The sequence below is a fragment of the Pinus tabuliformis genome, chromosome 8 (assembly GCF_031772625.1).
Source record: "Pinus tabuliformis cultivar Carrire ecotype Pingquan chromosome 8, CPIR1, whole genome shotgun sequence".
NCBI classification, from domain to species: domain Eukaryota; kingdom Viridiplantae; phylum Streptophyta; class Pinopsida; order Pinales; family Pinaceae; genus Pinus; species Pinus tabuliformis.
In genome coordinates this window covers 952,260,297-952,283,558 of record NC_142294.1, presented here as the reverse complement: position 1 = coordinate 952,283,558, position 23,262 = coordinate 952,260,297, and positions in this window count along the sequence as shown.

The following is a 23,262-nucleotide window of genomic DNA, read 5'->3' as shown; positions in this document are numbered from 1 at the left end:
CCTAAATTCACTAATCCCATATCCCAAGTTCCCTTTCCCAAATTTCCTATTATAAAATCCTAAACCCTAATCCTATACAAAAACTCCTATAATAGCCCTTTTTCCCTATCTAAATTTATCCCAACAGTCCCAAAAATTCCCACTATTTTTTCCCTCTCCTAACAGTCCCTTGTTTCATTGTTTTCCCTTGGTAGCAGAGGTTGCACAATTATTAAAGACAGTCCAACACAGTTTGACACATCATCACCCATCTCTTCAAGACAGTTTTTCCACCAGTAGTGATGGCATCTAATCCTTCATCTGATTATGAAGTGGAGACCCAAAGTGACTCACCTGCAGAGGGACATGCACTCTGGAGGCGTCATAGAGGTGGCAGACATATCAAAGAAGAACCAACCACCCTTACTGAATTACAGGCCTGCCCTCTTTCCATCTCTTATTTCCAGCATCAGTCATGTTATGAGTTTTGTGAGAAGGTTGCTAATGTTCAATTTCATCATGAGTTGGCTTGTCTGTTTGTACTGCATTTACATGGTGACCAAGCCACTCTAGCAGGTATTACTTTCACACTAACACCAGATTCCATTTCATTAGCAACCGGCATACCACACATTGGAGAACCATGGAACAAGAGGCAGAAAATTGACCGGCAGCACTATGAACTATACATCAAGCCCAGCTTTTTGAGACAGCTCAAGAGACTGTTTCCATTTCGGTACCTCAAAGATGAATATGTGCCTTTAATGAAACTGATCATGAAGTATTTCAGCTGTGAGGGCCGATTCTCCCACTTGTATGCTTATCACATCAGGTTACTGATGCATTTCACTTGGGTATGGATGATGAACATTCCTTATATCATATGCTAAAACATAGAAAGGATGACCACCCTTGTGCAGCACAAGACCCCTCAGCAGCAGCTTAACAGTGTTTATCATTTTGCTCTCATCAAGATTGTGGTGGTTCATCATCTTGGATTACAGGGCATCACTTGGCATGATTTTATCTTCACAGGGATCTTCAGAGGTTGGACATGAGACAGGTGGACCTTCTTATCAACATGAAGGTCATGAGACACATACTGCTACTATACCAATATTCATTACTTATCAGAAGGGCACTAGACAGTTATTTGAAGCAGCAAAGCGAGTGTTATCTCCACCTGGGGTGGAAGGGGCCTTGCTTTCGACATCAGCACCACAAGTACATGAAAAAGGCAAGAGCCCAATGTAGGATGAGGGGCCTTCAGGTGAATGGGAGACTGACTTCATTCTCATTCAGGATGATACCGACATGGGCCCGCAAAGTGCCAACCTTAGAGATATCATCCAGGAGCAGCAGACAGAGATCAAAGCCTTGTTCCTCAACTTGGAGAGGGATAAGTGGATTACAAAATACTTGGAGCAAAGGAATAAGTAGCTTGAAGATCAGCAGGTGATTATGGAATTACAAAACATCAGGGAGAATCGTCAAGCTGCCCAAAGGAGGAGGATTGAATTCACTTCATTGGAGCAAGAGATTAATGATGATCAGGAGTCTTGGCTCGAGAGAGTCAACATCCACTTAGAGAGACTACTAGACAAGGTCAATAGGGATAAAGCATTGCTGAGACACATGGCTTTCCACTACATGGCGCGGAACAAGGTTTGCAAGGCACGAATAAGAAATTTAAAGGCAAAACTAAGGAAGGCATCAAAAAGGAAAAAGAGGAAAAAAGAGCATGATCGACTCTGGATATTGGCCGAGGCATCCTTGGCCCATCATAGCTCTTGATGAAGAAGGTCCAGCCCAAATTTCAAGAAATTTGGAGCAATTTTTTCATTTTGAAATTTTTTTGCACTAAAAAACAGGGTTTTCCTCCCTATGCGTCATGCCACGTGGTGATCGCTTTCTCTAGAGGGCTCCAAATCCAAAAAACTTTGCATTTCTAGATTTTTCATGATAAATTGTGTTTTCCTACCTATGGCCAAGAAATTTGGGCAGGTTTTGAGCCCTCAAAAGGTCAAAAAACACTCAAAAAATGACCTCACTGCCCCTATTTTGACAGATAGGAAGCAGTCTTTGGATATTAGACATTTGGAGGGGCGAATAGACACCAAATCTAGAAATTCCACTTGGGTTGGAAAGTAGACAGGTAGGGATTTCCAACGAGCTATGATGAGCTCAATTTGGACTTCAGGAAGGGCCTCCAAATCAGCTCCAAAGTTGCACTATGTATAGAGATTTTGGGCGCGGCGCATAGAGAATTTTGGCCTATTTTTCACTCTCCAGCTCAGAATTTCGGCTAGTTTTGACTAGTTTCACTTTTTGATGTAACTCTTGATCTATATTGATGTAAATTCATGACTTTGATGTAATTTTTGCACATTATTACTCATCCATGTAGATTCATTCACTAAAAAGTGAAAAGATAGTGAATGAATCAGTTTCCTAACATATAGAGGCAAGTTGTTTCATTGCCTATTTTTCAGTTCCTTGTTTAGGTATGGTTGAAACAGCTCTTAGAATGATGAGCTCGACCCCTGAGGTATGGGAAGGAGTTAGGCTTGTCTATATCATGTAATTTCTCAGTCATTTTCAGGGTTGGACACTTGGGATTGTTTGGCACTCCATTGTACATTTGATTTCTGCATTTTTGGCAAAGGAAAGATGAGGGTTTTGCAACACTTGTTGGGATCCTTGTGGCTCTGTGTTTTGATGGAGTTTTTCTTCATGCAATTGTAAGTTCATTGATGTTTCATGTATGCCATTTCCCTTTTCTTTGCTTCTGAGATTAAACAAATGAGTGACAAAAGGTAAAATTCATTAGCTTGCTGTGCTTAGCCTGTTAGTTTGTTTAATTTTCAATGTTTTCTTTAGTTTGAAGAGTATTTTTGGTACCCTCTTGCCATCTTCAGCTCCTCAGCGGTCTTTTCCATCCATTCATTTAAACTATATCATCAAAACTACTGCCTACCTTGCCCCAACCAGAACTCTGCAAAAATTTGGCCTCATCCTCGGACCCAAATTTGCCTTTCCCTTGATTCCAACAAAAATCCCAAAAAATCAAATCAAATCCTTGCACTTCATACCTAGCCTAAGATTAGCTGTTAAGTCAGTCATCTCAAGCCCCATTTGATTATTTTTCGCTGAGATAGACCCAAAGAGAGCCCTCTCCTATTCTCGTAGGGCTAGCTACGAGGCTGAGCATGGTTTGATGTGGACCTAGAAGCTTACCTTTTCAGCCTGAGGTAAATCTAGGCTCTAACATAAGTTACGACCTCAGGAAGTTGACTGCCCAACTAACCCCAACGGGGCCCATAAATGCTTGGTGTTACATCTCCTTGGATTAGGTTTTGATTGTTTAGGGTTTTCTATTATTGTTCAGTAATAAAAAGGCCCTTGTGCCTCATTGTGACTCTATTTAGAGCCATGTAGCCGCCACATCGCTTCTCAAGATATGCTATCATTGCCCGAGCTATCTTAATTCCATTATGCTTGTAAGAATAGTTCAGTATTTTTCTATTAATGAAATCAAGTGTTTTTCTGCTCCATCTCTGTGTTTATGAGTATATATATATATAAGTTGTTGCGTTCTTGTTTAAGTTCAGATTAGTTGTATCAGAGCAGTCTGCTCTTTCTCTATTTTTCTTTACATGTCCCCAATGTGGCTAGGGTATAAGGAGTCAAGGCTTGATCTAGTTGAACCATTGCAAGATCAGCCTCGCAAAACCTGACAACCTCCCATGGCAGAAGATAAGAAAGATGATGGGGTAGGAGATCCTTTCAAAATGTTGCTCGAAGAAGCCCTTGAGCTACAAAGAGACGTGATGATGGATAAATTTTCCCGGATCCTTTGATGGCTACCCAGAGGTGATGCATCTTCACCCAGCAGCCACTCTGGAGGCGGCACTCCTTTTAAGGTACAAGTTAACTTTGATATTCCCATATTCGAAGGCCTCATAGATTCAGATGTCGTAGATAAAAGTTAAATCTATTGGAAGGATATTTTACAGTTCATGACTTTTGGAATCGACAAAAGATTACGTTTTCACTTCTCAACTGTCCCACATGTAAAGGACTGGTGGGAAACCTACTGTGAACAAAAGGATGAGAGTGAACCCTCATTGTTTTCAGTTGCACCCACCTGGAATTATTTCCGAGATGCCATCAAGGAATAGTAGTACCCTATCATGAGGTATGAAGATAAGTACATAAAGTGGACCACTCTACGGCAGGGAAGGGACCAAGATGTGTTGGAGTTCACAAATATTTTCCATACCCTTTGCACGAAGTTAAGTATCAAGGATACTGAGGGGCATTTTGTGCTCAAGTACTGCAACTGTCTACACAAGTACATCTAGGACGAGATGGAGTTCCTAGACATTTCCACACTTGGCACAACATATCGGTACGCTGTAAAGATTGAGCAGAAGTTTAAACAAAAGAAGTGGGACTTTGGATCTGTGAATCCAAAGCAAGGAAAAGGCGCCCTCAAACCACAAAACAAGGACCAGGCCAAGGTGAGGCTACCCAGGATAACCTGTGGAAGTTGTAAGTAAAGAAAAACACCATGAAGATGAAGAAGGATTTGGGAAAATGGTGTGAGTTCCATAAGAGCTTCACTCACAATACAAGTGAGTGTCAGGCCAAGCAGTCACTGGTGGCCAAGCTGAAGGCTTTCGAATCAAACACAGGTTTTGACTCTGAATCAAAACTTAATAAGGGGACTAATAAAGAGAAGTAGATCATTGATGTGGAGCCCAGTGCCACCATGGCCACCACAAAGATCCAAAAAATTGAGTCTAAAGATCCAGAGGAGGGGAATGCCTCTTCCACTCACATATGTGAGTGAAGGGTTCTCTGCTGCAGATCATTGTCGGTAGTGGGAGTCAAAATAACCCCATTTCAGCAGAAGTCATGAAGCGGATTGGCCTAAAGACTACAACACATCCACAGCCGTACACCATCGGGTGTCCTCACTAAGGATGAGATATTTGTGTCAACTAGCAGTGTTGCCTTCCCTATAGCATCAAGCCCTTCATCGATGAGGTATTGTGTAACATTGATCCTCTTGAAGTTTCTAATTTATTGTTAGGAAAAACATACTTGTGGAAGCGACATGCTATATATGAGTCTAGACCTCGCTCTGTGATTATTACTTTGGCTAATAATTTGTATAGGATGTTATGCTCTTATACCAATAGGTGTCATATTTCATGATTGACTGGTAAAGTCCCAAATATGTTCATCCTTTCCATGCTGCAAAGGTTCCATATTTTGAAAAAATCAAAAAATTAAAAAATGAAAAGAGGGTATGCCCTAAAATAAAGATCAAAGGGCAAAAAGAATGAAATGGTCAAAAAAGAAAGAAAATGAACCCCAAGGAAAAGACCAGGAAAGTGTGCTAGTCCAAAATGCCACTACTATTCTGTTTTTGCAAAGAATTTCATCATATTCACTTAGTTGGCTCTTGCGACACTTGATGGATGGCCAAACCGCTTAATCTTGGCTAGTCCATGTTCAAACTTCCTGTTTTAGAGGTAGAGAATAAAATTTTTCCAAACAGTTCAAGCTTGGCAGATAAGTAGTTATGTAGAGAAGCAAAGGAGCTCAACAGCTAAATCTGAGCCCCTGTAAGAAATAAGGACAGACTTAGATAGGATGATAGTTAAGAGAAAAGAAGAGAGTAAGGGTTTGCTAGTTTAAATGCACCCAAAGAAAAGGGAAGAAAAAATGTTAGATACAGTAGGCTGGGTAGGCAGTTTTGATGTTGCAGAAGCAGGCTTATGAGTAATTTTGTATTTCAAGAGGTGATTCATCCTATTGCTATCCTAAATACCATGGCAGCTATGTGGTAACAGATCAAATGATGCATGTCTAACTTCCCTCACATTTCTCCCAAATCACTTACTAACCTCCCCCCAAGGATATTGAGATCTGCTCAGTGCTCCTAAAAACACTCCATTTCATGAAAAAGACTAAGTGAAACTCTATTTTTACTAAGGCAAAAGAAGCCACATTTTTTATGTAGAGATACTTTTCTCCTCTCAACCTAAGTATCTCAAACATTAGACTTAGCGCTAATTCCTACCTCATTTTCATATTAACACTTTAACTTTATTATGTAAATCCCTATGCTCTTTCCCTTTTCCCCTACTATATTAATACATAAAAACACCCAAAATATTTAAATATTCCCCGCCTCGATTGTAATATCAACCATATTATTATATTTTGGGAATTAAAGGTTTATCATAAACCTTGTAATAACCTTCGCGCGCGACCATGGGATTTATTTTAACCTTCGGTTAAATAAATAACCAAATTTGCGATCCCGATAACCAAAGGTCATAACCCGCCCACATTAAAAAATGTTGATTTAATTCATGGGCCCCGCGCCATAGTCTCCGCCATATTTCGTTGACTGCTAGCCGTTCGATCATGGCCCGCAGATCGGACGGCCCACAACGATATCACGATGCCATTTAATTCCAATGTTTAGCGCCCGGGGCATGGTGGTTTTCCCATCGTACCTTGGGACAGGTGACAGCCTCCCATAGTGCTCGCTGCCCTCCCCTCCGATACCACCTTTGTCCAAAAGTGGTGCAGGGCCAAGACCGCTTACCACCCCCCACTGCCTCCCCGCTGACGTCATCGCCACCCCATCCATGAAATCACCTCCTCGTCATCATCGCGTCAGTACCACGTCACCCCGCTATGCGACAAGCCCATTACATCATGCTGACGTCATCTAAAAAAAGAGTCCAAAAGCCCGCCAAACTAATTTTTGTCAAAAACCCGTGAAAGGTGTCGTTTTCGCTCATTTCTATTGGTTGCTTTCACGAGACCGGTGCATGTGAATTTCGTCAAAGCTGCTACCAGAGGTCCACTCCGCCACCCCGGCCAGCCTAATTCGGCATCCCACTCTGGAAATTCGTCGTCCAAATCTGCAAATTACTCTCGGGCGTGTCCAAAAACACAGGTATTTACCCGTTTCACCTCTCAAAACCATGTTTTTTTAGCTTTCCTCTGCAATTTTTTTTCCAAAGAAGCCGAATTCGAGTTCAATACACAATACCACCTTCAAATAAGCGCACTAGAACCAATGTTTTTGCCCATTTTTCCAAAAAATCCTACAGACTTTGTTTTTTCATAAATTCACCCAGCGAGCTAAGTTCAAATCCACTGTGGACTGCAATTCCCGAAGAAAGGCCCCAGAGCCATTGTTTTACCTGCTTGTGCTATAAAAAAACCCAAATTCTAATTTGAAAATCACAGAAAATTGAGCAATGGAAGCTACGGTGGCCCTGAACATTGCTCCCCTTAATGCTCCTCACAAGGACCTAGAGTGGTTTCCCTTAGCTGATAGGGATTTTCAAATACAAGACATAACTAGTTACAAAAACCACCTCCAAGAATTTTGTGAATTAGGAATAGTCACCTAAGAAAAACTGATCTCTATGGGATATGGGAATCCAATCTGCCCAGATACTATCTCCCCTCAGTAACTGTATTCCTAGATGTAATCCGCCTGTGATGTGCCAATTATGAACCTATCAAAAGAGCAGCTATGACTCCAACTGGAACTGTCCTTTTTCATATAACTCCTAAGTCCATAAATGAGATGTTGCACTTCAAACCTACGCAGCCTCTGGCTCCTCTTTCCATGGGATATTGGCTGGAGCACGGCTCTAAACTATCCACTGCAGAAATAGGCTAGATTGCCAACTTATTTATGAGACCAGATTGCCAACCCAGAGAGCCACCTCCTTTTCACCATGTCTGGTTCAATGAAACTGGAAGATTCATTATTGATATGATATCCTATGTCCTGGGATTTAAAACAAGTGAATATGTTGATGAGACCGTTTTAGCTTTGTTGTCCATGTTTATTCCAGGACATCCTCCTGTTGTCAAACATGACTTTGTTACTTTCATTGCCAACAAGATCCATGACCAATTCATGAGTCTAGAAAGAGAAGGAGTCTTCAAGTATACCTCTTATATATATCATCTATTCTTATACTATCAAACAGACAATTTTTAGTCTCCCATCAGAAAATTGGATTCTAAAGGAGAAAGGAGGTTTGTGATCTTTTGGACCTTAGTCTTCCATGAAGTCCATAACTCTCCTTACACTTACTGTGAATTCATTGATTTGTTTATACATCCAATCTCCTCTCTGCTGATGAGAACTCCTCCTCCTAGACTCTCTGGTGATATGCAGAAAACTTTACAGCTCTGCAAAAGCTACAAAATAGGTGACTAGTACTTCTACCAAAATCACACTGAGATCATGATATATGGCTGTGATCTACGCCCTTATAAACTGCCAAAATATGTGCCTATGAGACTGTTTGCTCTTGAATATTTCAGGCAATTTATCAACTCATATTTGACTCACTTTTATGGTGCCAAGAAAAAAACTCAGCTGAAATGAAGAAACCAGCTAGGCCCTTTTATCATTAACAAAAAGGAAGCATGGCAAGATGCTGACAAGATATTGGGTGAACAACTCAAATTAAAGAGGAGCTTTTGTGGGGTACCCTATGACCCAAATGGCTTTATCACTGAAAGAAAAGTAAAAAACAAGCTATCAGCTTACAACCATTGTAGGATCCCTGAAATAGAGCAATTTGCCAATCAAGATGAGTGGGTAGAGGGCACATTGATAGAAGAGCTTACTGAGGAAGAAAAGATGGAACAAACTATGAAAAATCTTGAAAAGACCCTTGACCTAGACTCTTTTGGATAGGTTTCTTCAAATCACCTCAGCAAACCAAAGTGGGTACATCATTTGCTAGAACTTCACAACAACCTACCCAAGAAAGCACTACGCCAGCTGCAGGGACATCAAAGGGCAAAAAAGTGTTGGATTCAGAGCAGCACATAATGACAGATCAGCCAGCATCATCAAAGCAACAGGGCCAAGGGAAAATTCCTCCTGTCCAGACCAAAGAACCAGAAATACCAACATTACAAACTCCTCTAAATAAGGAAAAGGGCAAGAAAAGGGACAGAGAAGAGACCACACCTGTAAGTGGACCAGCAGAGCAACTATGGGAAAAAAGGCAAAGAATAAATCCTCTACCTGAAGAGGAAATTATTGAGGAAATCATATAAATCCCAAGAGGCGAGAGGGCAAGCAGCCAACAGACATCCCCAGTGGTAGAAATATCCACTAGCTCTCATAGGCAGGAATTGGTAAAACAGCATAGTGTGGAGTTTCCTCCACAAGGCCACAAAGCAAGGAAGGTACTGATATCAAAAGAACATTCACGGACATCAACGCCTAGAATGAGCCAATAAGACTGCAACTTTATGATCAGTTTCTCAAGATGACCCTGACCAAATAGCACAGGTTAATGTATGCATATGACATTAAAGAAGGAAAAATGATCTTAAGCCACTTTAGGCCTAAAGTGCAACAGCCACAGTCAGTAGTTGACTACATAAGAACAAATCTGGAGGTCCTTGCCAAAGACATTCATCCTATGGACCAGATTGAGTTTCACAAGCAAACTGGAGAGATGGTCTAATCCACATTAGCAGATAAGGCAATGTTAGCTCACAAATTGCAGAACTCATTGAACAACACATCTGCCCAACTAGATTTGGAAAAGGCATCTTCTTTAGTCAAATACAATAGGATAAAGTCCTTGGAAGAGATTATCATTGAGCTAAGACATGATCCCAAGGATGCTAAAGGAATAAAAGCATTGATTAAGAATAAGGAAGAGGACATTGCTGCCCTCAGGAATCAGTTGAAGCTGCCTATTAGCATGCATCCACAAACTACAGAGGTTGTGCAGGAGAAAGTAGAGGAGGACATGATGGACTTGCTGATGAGAATGAATCAAATACTAAGTGAGACAGAGCAGGAATTGGAGAAAGAATTACAGGAAAAGCAAGGAGTGTTGACCTCACAACGATCTCAAATAGCTCCAATAGTCACAACTGCTCCTCCCACGGTTACAATAGCAGTGCCTCCCACCGTCCTAGCATCAACAACACCAGGTACTTCAGCAACAACAACAACAGCAGGCAGCAGCACTGCCATGACCATAGAGGAGTTAATAAAAGCTATGGAGGATTTAAAACTCCAAGTATCAGAATTAAAAGAGGCCAAAGAGAAATTGGCAAAGTTAGAAATAAGTTATGACAAATCTAAAATGACTGTGGCAGAAAAGACAAGAGAGGTGAAAGCATTAGAGAATAAAGTGAAAGCATTGGAAAAAGACCTCTCTTTAGATAAGCCTCTGGGAGAAATCAAGGGCATTTTGTGGGCTAACATCAGTGAATCCATTAGTAATGTCTGGAGATCTATTCAAATTATATATGAGCAGATTGACTTGATAGCAGCAGCCCAGGTAGAAAGTCAAAGGGCCAGAAATTTATTGGGACATATGCCCGAACAGGCCAACAAGTTAATACAATTTTTGGACATTAAGACCAATGAAGAAATAGTAGCACTGGACATTAGAGACAGGACAACCACCATTCTAACAATCAAAAGAGTTTTTACCATGAGAACCCTGATGTAGAATTTGGAGAGGAAGAACCGGGATATGGAGGTGGAGATAAACTCTTTTATGGAAATATTTGAAAATTTGCATGAAAGGGGCTTGCCAAGTTTGGTGGGAAACAATGAATGCCTGTTGAGAAAAGCTGAGTACCAGCTCAGGTTGAATAAACATGCTACTGATCAACTAAATGCATCATCAAGTACTCTAGCAGAGAATACCCTTCTATTTGGCCAAATTCTTTACAGCAACTTGGAAAATCTATTTTATATAGAACATGAAGTGAAACATCTTTTTACAGTCCAGCCTAACTTCTACAGGTACACAGACGCTGATGAGACTTTGAGAAAGATGTTGAGACATTAGTTGCCAGAAGAGCAGTGGTGGCAAAGTATGTTGGAAATCTTGTAGGCGAGTTTCAAACTTTTGTTTTCCCAAGATACAACAGATATCATAAATCAGATAAAAGGAACGGGTGAGAGTCTCACGGGGCTGCAGTTTATCAAATCGAAATTAAATACGCCCAAGCAAGCCGAGCCAGTAGCACGGAATAGTAGTGGAAACATCCACCGGCCGACTCACCAAGCTTATGGTTAACGCATCTCACCAACTGAGTAGCCAACACAACAACATTTATTTATACACTTATTTCTCCCTATTTTCAAGATCATTTACTTCTCCTGTAAAGTAGGTAGAAGAAGTTATTACTATATATTATCTCTTTGAGATATTTTGTAAACATTTTTATACAAATACCTCCCCAAGTGAAGTATTAGGGGTTGGTGATACATTTCTCAGACTGTGCTATAACTATAAAAAACTTTTGAATACAAAAGTTGTTGGAATCGATTGTCGCTGAACTGTCTGGATGTGGAATTGATTGCAGAGGACTATGTTATAGAATTCTTGAATCATTTTGTGGATCAATAAGTCTTTCTTACTTGTTTTTTTAGTTTTTGTGTTTATTATATCATATATGGTTCATGATCTAAATAACACGGAAAAAGAATAACCCAGAACTTGCTTGACTGCACTCTGTGTTCAATATCTGTTATTATTTATGTTTTCTTCAGAATTAGCATAAGCAGGAATTCTTAATTTCTCATGTTTCCCTTCGTTCTTACATCTTGAATATAGCTAAGGAATTCTTAACTGCTCCCTAGAAATAATCATCCACTTTACCTCTGTCAACATGATGAAGGATTCTTAACTGCCCTTCACCCACTCACTCCACCCCACCTGATTCTAGCTTACAATTTGTTCCATGGTTGATTACCTTGCTCTGTAGTACCACCCTCTACCAAAGAAACCATATCAAGCAGTTTATCCTCACAGACTCCATTAGCCCAATGGACTGAACTTCTCAGATTTTCACCCTTGTTCTATTGAAAATCACCATCCAAAAATCAAACAAACCCTTGTACTTCATAACTAGCCTAACATACTTCAAAACAAAGCTAAATCATAAAGAGAGAGCCCTCTCTGGATGCAGATTGGCTAGAAGCTACATCTAAAAGATTGGTCTGTGGTTACCTCGGCCGTATTCCCGTTTCTTAAAACTTTTGAGGAACAACTTGAGTGATAACATCATTGGCGACTCCGTTGGGGACCTGAATGATTGTTTGTTATTGCTGCCTATTTTCTAAAGCTAGAGATGGAGCCTGAAGTGGGCTAGGTAGCCTTTGAAACTTTCTTTGCTATGCAATTACAGGAGTAAATAAAAGCTACTTCAGTCTAAAGCCAGTCTAGGTTTAGGCTTTAAACAGCTATCTCAAAGACTTGATTAGTTTCCTTTTTCTAGTAGATCTTTAGGAAAATTCCAAGCTTCCTCTCTTAAAAACTTCCTAGAAGCATATTGTTAAAAGTTGTATTCTTCAAATACTTCAAGAAAAACCAAAAAATATATTTAGAAGTTGGCTCCAAAGAAGAAAATCCATTACACTAGATCAAACCCAGATCCAAATCCTCCACGTATATTTGAAAATCCTAATTTGATCCCTAAGAACCTTAGAAGCCGAGATAATCAAGAAAATTTTGTTGACTTAAACTTTGACACACCTCAGCAGAACCCTATCCAAACTGAGCTTACTCCTGCAAAAGCATCAGTCCTTTCTGCCATTACTGCTGCTTCTCCAAGTTCACCATCAGCATTTCAAAACATATTTTCCACTCCCCCATCCACTACACATATCTCAGCTATTATCCCTGTTCTTCCAGCTGTTACACTTTTCTCCATAAATATGGCAAACCGATATTCTCCCCTACAGCTACTTGCAAATACAGGGGCTATGCCTCAAGATTATCAGAGCAAAATCACCTATTTTGATGGTACTGGAACCTATACAGCGCAACAACATACTAAGAAAATGACAGATTATTTTGAAAACTATGAGATTGATGTCGATGATGTGAGAATGAAAATCTTTGTTCAGAGTTTGACTGGTGATGTAAGGACCTAGTTTAGGGCACTCCCTGTAAACACTATTGCTGACCCAGATGCCCTTTATCAAAAAATTTTGAACAGATGGGAAAAGAAGAAGGACCCTTTGCACATCCTATCAGAATATGAAAGCTTGAAAGGAGGCCCACAAGAAACTGTTCAAGATTATTGTGCCAGATTTAATAATGTATACAATGCTATCCCTCAGAATCTTAGACCTCCACCAGACTTGGCTTTGATCAAATCCCTTGATGGATTTGATTTTGACATGGCTTACCAACTTAGGGAAAGAGCTCCTCCAAGCTTAGAAGACATGCAGAGTATAGCTGTCAGTGTAGAGGCCAATCTGATTTCTAAACGAGTTCGAGCTAGAGCTGAAAGGAGAACACCTTTCAAAGAAGAACTGTCTGCATTTGAACAAAAGTTAGATGCGATTATTAAAGGAATGGATAGACTGGGTGATAGAGTAGAAACAATTGAGAGGAAATCCTCTTGGGAGGGTCAACCAAGTAACACCGGAAGAAATCCAAACTTTAGAAAAAATCAGAATCCTAATACTGGAAAGGATGGTCCTGACCAAAACATTAGATCTCCATTCCAGGAAAACTATGCTGAAGCTTCAACTTTTAGTGAGCCAACAGAGGACACTAAAATTAACTTAATGGGTCTAAACAGTGAACAACAAATCTTTTTGACCCAGGATGATCTAGAAGCTCACACCTTTAGTCAATTTCAAACCAAATTGGGGGAATCATTTGATTTTAGAGAGGGATATAATGTAGCTGTCTACGAGATCCACAAGCAATATAAGCTGAGAAGTAGAACGGTAGTTGTTCCTAAACCCAACAAGCAGAAAGATGCCAAGCAGCCTAAAAAAGCAAAGGTTAATACCCTCCTATACAACTCCCTGCTAGAACAGACTTCAACCCAAAAGAACCAATGGTTGAGGACATATCAGATAGCCCACCATCAAATAGTCAGCCATCCACTTCCTTTCCTCCCAAAGAAAATTCAAGGAATCTCCTGAAATTAATTTCAAAGCAAATTCAGCTCATAACAGCACTCTTGACAAAGAAAAAGGCACTGAAAACACAGCAGAAAAATAAAACCTTGTAGCTCGAAATGCAAAAATTCAAATAGAAGAACATTTCAATCTTGAAACCGAAATAGGAAAGTTAAAAATAGCAATTCCATTGTCTAAATTGGCTAAACAAGATGTATATAGAGAAAAAATCATCTGATCCCTTCAAATTCCAGAAAACAGAGATGCAGTAAATGTCCTTAATGACCATCCAGAATTAATTTTTGGCCCTGAGGTAAATGGAAAATTAGTAGATGGAGGTGTTCCTCATTTCTATGTAAGTCTAAACATTAATGATAAAGTACTTCACAATGCAGTGTTTGACTCTAGATCTTCCCATAATTTATTGCCCAAATCTGTGATGGAAAAGTTGGACCTAGATATCACCAGGCCATACAAAGGCTTCTTCTCTTTTGATTCTAGCCAGGTCAGATGTCTAGGCCTAATTAAAGATTTATGTGTATCACTAGTTCTATACCCGGCCAAGACTATTTTAATGGATGTAGTGGTAGCTGATATCCCACCAAAATATGGCATGTTATTATCCATATCTTGGGGTGCAAAGCTCTAGGGATCTTTATAGTTGGACATTCTATGCTACCATCTCAGTCTTTGGCCAGCCAAAGAGATTGTACAGGGAAACTTTGATGAAATATGTGGTCAGCAGCGAGGAGAAGCCCCAAATTTTTTCCATTTATTCCATGCATTCTAACATGGACTCTTTCATCCTATTCAATGCTAAAATTTTCCCTCCAACTAATGACAAGGTTTTAGTATCAGCACAAGAAAAAGTAATAAATGAAAAATCTAATGTTTAGATTCAAAAAATTTCTGTGAACAATGACACCACAGACACACAAGGGAAACCACATGGAACTAAAAATCCAAATTTGCCTACTAAGCAAATTTTAAAAACTCCTGATGCTAGCTGTAATCAAGAAGTCCTATGGTATCTAGAGTTTGATGGATCAGTTAATAAACTAGGAGTAGGGGCAGGGATTTGGATACATAACATAGAAAATGATCATGCTGAGGGACATGCATACAAGCTGAATTTTCGATGCACAAATAACATCGCTGAATATGAAGCCCTCCTGCTAGGACTCAAATTCATCAAAATTCTATGGGCAGTTAGGATATCAATTTTGGAAGACTTTGATTTGTTTATTCAACAAATGAAAGGAAAATTCCTCACAAATGACCTCAGGCTAAGATCTTATAGAGGAGCAACAGTTGAAATACTCAATACCTTTCTAGAATCGCAGCTTGCCAAAATTCCAAGGAAACATAATTTGCATGCTCATAGTTTGGCAAAATTTGTCAGCACTTGTAAACTGCCATTTGAGCCTAATCATCATTTTAATGCTGAAATTAAACATAGGCCAACTGTACCTGACAATGTGAAAAACTGGCAGGTGTTTGACAATGACACTTAGACTAATAATTTCCTGACTTTAAAAGAAGAATTTTCCAACACAAATATAGACACAAGCAACATTTGTGAAGATGATCAAATAGACAAAATTGAAACTCACATTTCAGCTGAAACAACAACTCAAATACTACATCCAACAACATTTACCAACGAGGAGTTGCAAGAGCTGAAACAAATAGACTTTGATGAAACTGCTGAAGGAGAGTTTGAAGTGATTGATTTAAAGGATAATTTTTTACCCACAGGATTAACTCCTCTGGAAGATATTTTTGACTCTAATGACATCCCAAGGAAACCCAAAATGCAGCCTTTAAACACAGAAATTGAGGACTGCAACATAGGGACTCAGCAAAATCCTAAAATGATAAAATTGTCTAAAACTTTGCCTCCTCACCAAAAGCTGAAATATATTGAACTGTTCAAAGAATTTCAAGATGTTTTTGCATGGAGCTATGAAGATCTTAAATCCTATGACACTTATGTGATTCAGCATACCATACCTCTCAAAGAAAATCAAAAACCTTTCAAACAGAAACATAGAAGGGTCAACCCAATGCTCCTCCCTCTCATTGAAAAAGAAGTCAAAAGAATGTACGAAGCTGGAATAATTGCACCTATCAGATTTTCGGAATGGGTATCCAATTTAGTGCCCACTAGGAAGAAAATAGGAGAAATCAGACTGTGTGTTGATTTGAGAAATTTGAATAAAGTCTCTATAAAAGACCACTACCCCTTACCTAAGATGGACCACATTTTGCAAAGGGTAGTAGGTGCCTCTATAATTTCACTATTAGATGGATTTTCAGGCTTCAACCAGATCTTAGTTCACCCTGATGACCAAGATAAGAATGCTTTTACAACACCTTGGGGAACGTTCAAGTATGTAAAAATGCCTTTTGGACTGAAGAACGCAGGGGCAACATTTCAGCGAGCAATGGACATAGATTTTGCTAAAGAAATTCATGATTTCCTGGTTATATACCTAGATGACCTTACTGCATTTTCCAAATCAGATCAATAGTATTTAGAACATTTAAGGCAGGTGTTTTTAATCTGCTGAAAATATGGTATATCACTAAACCCAATGAAATCATTATTTGGCCTAGAAGAGGGCAAATTGTTAGGTCACATAATCTCAAAAGATGGCATTAGAATAGATCCAGACAGAATACAAGCCATTCTGCAAGTTCCTCACCCTAGAAATATCAAAGAACTTGAAGCTTTCCTAGGGAAAATCAATTTTCTAAGAAGATTCATACCCAACTTGGCTGAACTAATAAGATTGTTGAATAATATGTTGAAAAAATATTCCAAAGTCAAATGGACAATATAAGCTAAACAAGCCTTTGAACAAATCAAAATAGCTTTAACTAAAACACCAGCCCTTACAAGCCCAAAATTTGACAGAGACTTCATAATCTTCTCGTTTGCATCTGAACATACTATTGTTGTTGTTCTATTGTAGAAAGATGACCAAGGATGTGAAAAACCCATAGATTTTTTCAGCAAAGCGCTTAGAGATGCACCACCTAAATATCAAATCATGGAAAAACAGGCTTATGCACTTGTAAAAGCTATCAAGGACTTCAAAGTTTATATCTTATACTCTGATGTAATAGCTTATGTACCAAGTACTGTGGTCAAAGATATCCTAACTCAGGAGGGAATCGAAGGCAAAAGAGGCAAATGGATAGCTAACATTTCGGAATATGACATTGAAATTAAACCAACAAAGCTGATAAAAGGACAAGGATTAGCTAAACTTATGTCTGAAACCAATTTTCAAGCCCTTGATATCAATGAAATGGATAATGAACAGGAGATGGCGACTCCACAGATCAATCAAGCCTTTTTACAATCACCTTGGTATGCTGATATAATTTATGTATTGTCAAACCTGTAGGCTCCTCCAGAGTTATCCAGAACTAAAAAGAGATTTCTGAAAATGAAAGCTTCAAAATTTTGTATTGTAGATGATATTTTATTTTGGAAAAATCATGAAGGCATTTTACTGAATTGCTTAACAAAGGATGAAAATGACAAAGTGTTGAAAGAATTTCATGCAGGGGACTGTGGTGGACATTTGTACTAGAAATCAACTGCTAATAAAATCCTAAGGGTTGGATTTTACTGGCCCTCCCTATTTGCTGATATAAAGAAATTTGTAACTTCTTGCCATAAATGTCAAATCTTTGAAGGCAAGAGAAAAATTTTACCTCTACCCCTCAAACCAATTTCCACTGAAAGACCATTTCAACAATGGAGTTTAGATTTCATTGGGGAAATTCACCCTCCCTCTTTTGGCCAACATAAATGGATTTTGACTGCCACAAACTGCTTCACCAAGTGGATAGAAGCCATCCCCTGTAGAGAGGCCAATGATTCAGTGATCATGCAATTCTTGGAAACCAATACCCTGTCTAGGTTTGGCTGTCCAGAAAAGATTATAACTGACAATGCTACTGCTTTTAAATCCAAAAGAGTGATTAATTTTTGTCATAAATACCACATTACCCTAGGCCACTCCACAACCTATTACCCTCAAGGTAATGGTCTAGCTGAGTCATCCAATAAAATCCTGATCAATATCATTAAGAAAGTATTGGAGGAAAACAAGAAAAACTAGCATAAGAAGCTTATCAATGGACTTTCGGCAGATAGATTGACTACAAAGAGATCCATTGGAACAAGCCCATATGAATTGGTTTATGGCATGGAGGATGTATTCCATTCATCTTTGGGAGTCCCTGTGATAAAGTTGTTGCAAGAAATGCAGGCAGAACCCAATGAAATTTAGAGAAGAATAAATCAGACTATTCATTTACAGCAGACTAGAGAAGAAGTGTATCAAAGATCTCAAGTTCTACAAGAAAAACTTAAGAAGATATTTGATAAGAGGACAAAAGTAGAGGATTTTTTCATAGGAGATAAGGTACTGAAATGGGATTCCAGGAGGGAAGATAAAGGAAAATACGGGAGGTTTGACTTCCTGTGGAAGGGACCTTTTGCTATTCAGGCTGCACAAGGAAACAACACCTACTTTTTGAAAAGCCTGGATGATACAGAAGCAGAAAATGGGCCAGTCAATATTCAGATGTTGAAGCATTATTTTGATCCACTTTTTTGAGATGTAAAGACTTTAACTTGTACATAAGAGTGTTTACTTTCTGCAGTTTATTACAACAATAAGATAGGAAGGAATATGTAGAAAATTTTGAGAAACAGTCAAGGAACTGTACTACTTTTTTGTGTTACTTTTTAGTTTATCAGAAGACTTGAAGAAGAAGACTTAGGAGCTCTAAATATGAGAACAAACAATCAAACAAACTATCCAAAACAGAGCTATTTGAATGAGTTCATGAAAAATGTATATATGTTGCAAACGTGCAGTTGTGTTTACTTGCAGCAAAGGGGAAATTTCAGAATGCAACAAGAATTGAACATAAGGCCATCTGACCTGCTGTTCTTAGCTTTTCAGCAGGAAAATCCATCCCCAAGTGGAGCCAGTGTTATGCTCCTATACCAACAGGTGTCATATTTCATGATTGACTAGTAAAGTCCCAAATATGTTCATCCTTTCCATGCTGCAAAGGTTCCATATTTTGAAAAAATCAAAAAATTAAAAAATGAAAAGAGGGTATGCCCTAAAAGAAAGATCAAGGGGCAAAAAGAATGAAATGGTCAAAAAAGAAAGAAAATGAACCCCAAAGAAAAGACCAGGAAAGTGTGCTAGTCCAACATGCCACTACTATTCTATTTTTGCAAAGAATTTCATCATATGCACTTAGTTGGCTCTTGCCACACTTGACGGATGGCCAAACAGCTTAATCTTGGCCAGTCCATGTTTAAAATTCCTGTTTTAAAGGTAGAGAATAAAGTCTATCCAAACAGTTAAAGCTTGGTAGGTAAGTAGTTAGGTAGAGAAGCAAAGGAGCTCAATAGCTAAATCTGAGCCCCTGGAACAAATATGGATAGACTTAGATAGGATGGCAGTTAAGAGAAAAGAAGAGAGTAAGGGTTTGCTATTTTAAATGCACCCAAGGAAAAATGAAGAAAAAATGTTAGATACAGTAGGCTGGGTAGGAAGTTTTGATGTTGCAGAAGTAGGCTTATGAGTAATTTTGTCTTTCAAGAGGTGATTGATCCTATTGTTATCCTAAATACCATGGCAACTATGTGGTGACAGATCAAATGATGCATGTCTAACTTCCCCTCACATTTCTCCCAAATCACTTACTAACGTCCCCCTAAGGATATTGAGATCTGCTCAGTGCTCCTAAAAACACTCCATTTCATGAAAAAGACTAAGTGAAACTCTATTTTTACTAAGGCAAAAGAAGCCAAATTTCTTGTGTAAAAATACTTTTCTCCTCTCAGCCTAAGTATCTCAAACATTAGACTTAGCGCTAATTCCTAACTCATTTTCATATTAACACTTTAACTTTATTATGTAAATCCCTATGCTCTTTCCCTTTTCCCCTACTATATTAATACATAAAAACCCCCGAAATATTTAAATATTCCCTGCCTCAGTTATAATATCAACCATATTATTATATTTTTGGGAATTAAAGGTTTATCATAAACCTTTTAATAACCCTCGTGCATGACCATGGGATTTATTTTAACCTTGGGTTAAATAAATAATGAAATCCGTGATCCCGATAACCAAAGGTCATAACCCGCCCACATTAAAAAATGTTGATTTAATTGATGGGCCCCGCGTCGTAGCCTCTGCCATATTCTGTTGACCGCCAGCCATTTGATCATGGCCCACAGATCAGATGGCCCACAGCAATATCGCGACGCCCTTTCATGCCAATGTTTAGCGCCTGAGGGATGGTGGTTTTCCCGCCGTACCTTGGGACAGGTGGCGGCCTCCTGCAATGCTCGCTACCCTCCCCTCCGATACCACCTTTGTCCAAAAGTGGTGTGGGGCCAAAACCGCTTACCGCCCCCCGCTGCCTCCCCGCTGACATCATCCCCACCCCATCCGTGACATCATGTCCTCGTCATCACCACGTCACCCCGCTACACGACAAGCCCATTACATCATGTTGACGTCATCTAAAAAAAGGGCGCCAAAAGCCCGCCAAACCAATTTTTGTCAAAAACCCGTGAAAGGTGTCGTTTTTTCTCATTTCTATTGGTTTCTTTCATGAGACCGGTGCATATGAATTTCGTCAAAGTTGCTACCAGAGGTCCACTCCACCACCACAGCCAGACTAATCCGGCATCCCACTCTGCAAATTCGTCGTCCAAATTTGCAAATTACTCCCGGGCACATCCAAAAACATAGGTATTTACCCGTTTCACCTCCCAAAACCATTTGTTTTAGCTTTCCTCTGCAAAAAATTTTCCAAATAAGCCAAATTCGAGTTCAATTCACCATACCACCTTCAAATAAGTGCACCAGAACCACTGTTTTTGCCTATTTCTCCAAAAAATCTTGTAGAATTCATTTTTTTTTATAAATTTACCTAGCGAGCTAAGTTCAAATCCACTGTGGACTGCAATTCCCGAAGAAAGGCCCCAGAGTCGTTGTTTTACCTGCTTGTGCTATAAAAAACCCAAATTCCAATTTGAAAATCATAGAAAATTGAGCAATGGAAGCTCCAGTGGCCTTGATCATTGCTCCCCTTAATTCTCCTCACAAGGACCTGGAGTGGTTGTCCTTGGCTGATAGGGATTTTCAAATACAAAACTTAACTGGTTACAAAAATGACCTCCAAGCATTCTGTGAAATTAGGAATAGTCACCTAAGAAAAACTGATCTCTATGGGATATGGGAATCCAATCTGCCCAGATACTATCTCCCCTCAGTAAATGTATTCCCAGATGTAAGCCACCTGTGTTGTGCCAATTATGAACCTATCAAAAGAGCAGTTATGACTCCAACTGGAACTATCATTTTTCATATAACTCCTGAGTCCATAAATGAGATGTTGCACTTCAAACCTACTCAGCCTATGGCTCCTCTTTCCATGGGATATTTGCTGGAGCACGGCTCTAAACTATCCACTGCAGAAATAGACCAGATTGCCAAGTTATCTATGAGACCAGATTGCCAGCCCAGAGAGCCACATCCTTTTCACAATGTCTGGTTCAATGAAATTGGAAGATTCATTATTAATATGATATCCTATGTCTCGGGTGTTAGCGCTCAAATTTGGCCTCAGGCTGAAGAAGACAAAATCCAAGGCAACATCAAACCACTTAGCCTCGTTGCTAGCCCTACGAGGATAGGAGAGGGCTCTCTCCGGGTATATCTCGGCAAAAGGTCTTCAAAGGGCTGAGATGACCAATAAAGGACACTGATTTTAGGCTAGTAAACTGATAGGGAAAGTTTGATTTCAAATTTTTAGGGTTTTGTTGGAAAACTAAGCACGACAATTTTGGGTGCGAGGATGAGACACAGTTTTTGCAGAGGTCTTTTTGGGGAAAGGTAGGAGATTGTCTTGATGCCTTTGAAATAAGTGAATGGATGGATATGATCGGCGAGGAGCTAAGGAAAGCAAGAAACCATCGAGAGTTCTCCTTAAACAGATGAAAACATTGATATTAAGCAAACTTAAAGGTAGAGCATAGAAACCATGAATTCTACCTTAACACTTTATTTACTTAATTTGCAGAAGAGAATAGTAAGAGAATGATACACATAACAAACTTACAAGTACATGAGAGAAACACACCATCAACAAAAATCACCACATGAATCCCAAATAGTGCTGCAAAACCCTGGTCTTTCCTTTACCAAAATTGCAGAGATACAAAGAGTAATACAGTCTAAGCTTATCCCTCAAGAGTCCAACCTCTCCAACCCCTGAAAATGATTGAGAAAATAAATAATATAGACCATTCCAACCATTCCCTAGCCTCTAGCGGTTGAGCTCATCATCCTAGGAGTTGTTTCAACCAATTCTAAACAAAGCACTATAATCTAGGCAGTCAAAACAACTTGCCTCTACAAGCTAGGAAACCAATTCATTCATTAAATGTTTGCTATTTTATGAATGAATCTTCTAGAATAGGTAAATAAGTGTTAATTCAACATAAAATTACATCAAGGAGGGTGAAAAATCCCATCACAAGTCAAAACTAGTCAAAGCTGGGTGAATTCCTGAGCTGGAAGGTGCAAAATGTGGAAAATATCCTGATGCGTAGCGCGCCAAATCTCAACGCATAGCGCGCCTTTGAGCCCACTTTTGGGGCACTTTCCGGCATCCAAATGAGGCACAAGTGGGATTTTTGGAAAGTTCTATATTTCTACCTTCCAACCCAAGTGGAATTTCTCAATTTGGTGTCCATTTGCCCCTCCACAATTGCAATCTCCCAAGACTGCTTTTTGTGTGTCCAAAAAGTGGCAGAAAGTCATTTTTTGCATGTTTTTTGACCTTCTGAGGGCTAAAAACCTGATGAAATGTCTTGGAAATTTCTGAGCAAGAGTAATTTGTCATGAAAAATCCAAAAATGCTGAGTTTTTGAGAAATGGACTTGCGCATCTTCAGGGTAGCGCGCGGCGCGCTACCATTGAGGGCCAAAACCACCCCCCCACCCCCCCCCCCCCCCCCCCCCCCCCCCCCCCCCCCCCCCCCCCCCCCCCCCCCCCCCCCCCCCCCCCCCCCCCCCCCCCCCCCCCCCCCCCCCCCCCCCCCCCCCCCCCCACCCCCCCCCCCCCCCCCCCCCCCCCCCCCCCCCCCCCCCCCCCCCCCCCCCCCCCCCCCCCCCCCCCCCCCCCCCCCCCCCCCCCCCCCCCCCCCCCCCCCCCCCCCCCCCCCCACCCCCACCCCCCCCCCCCCCC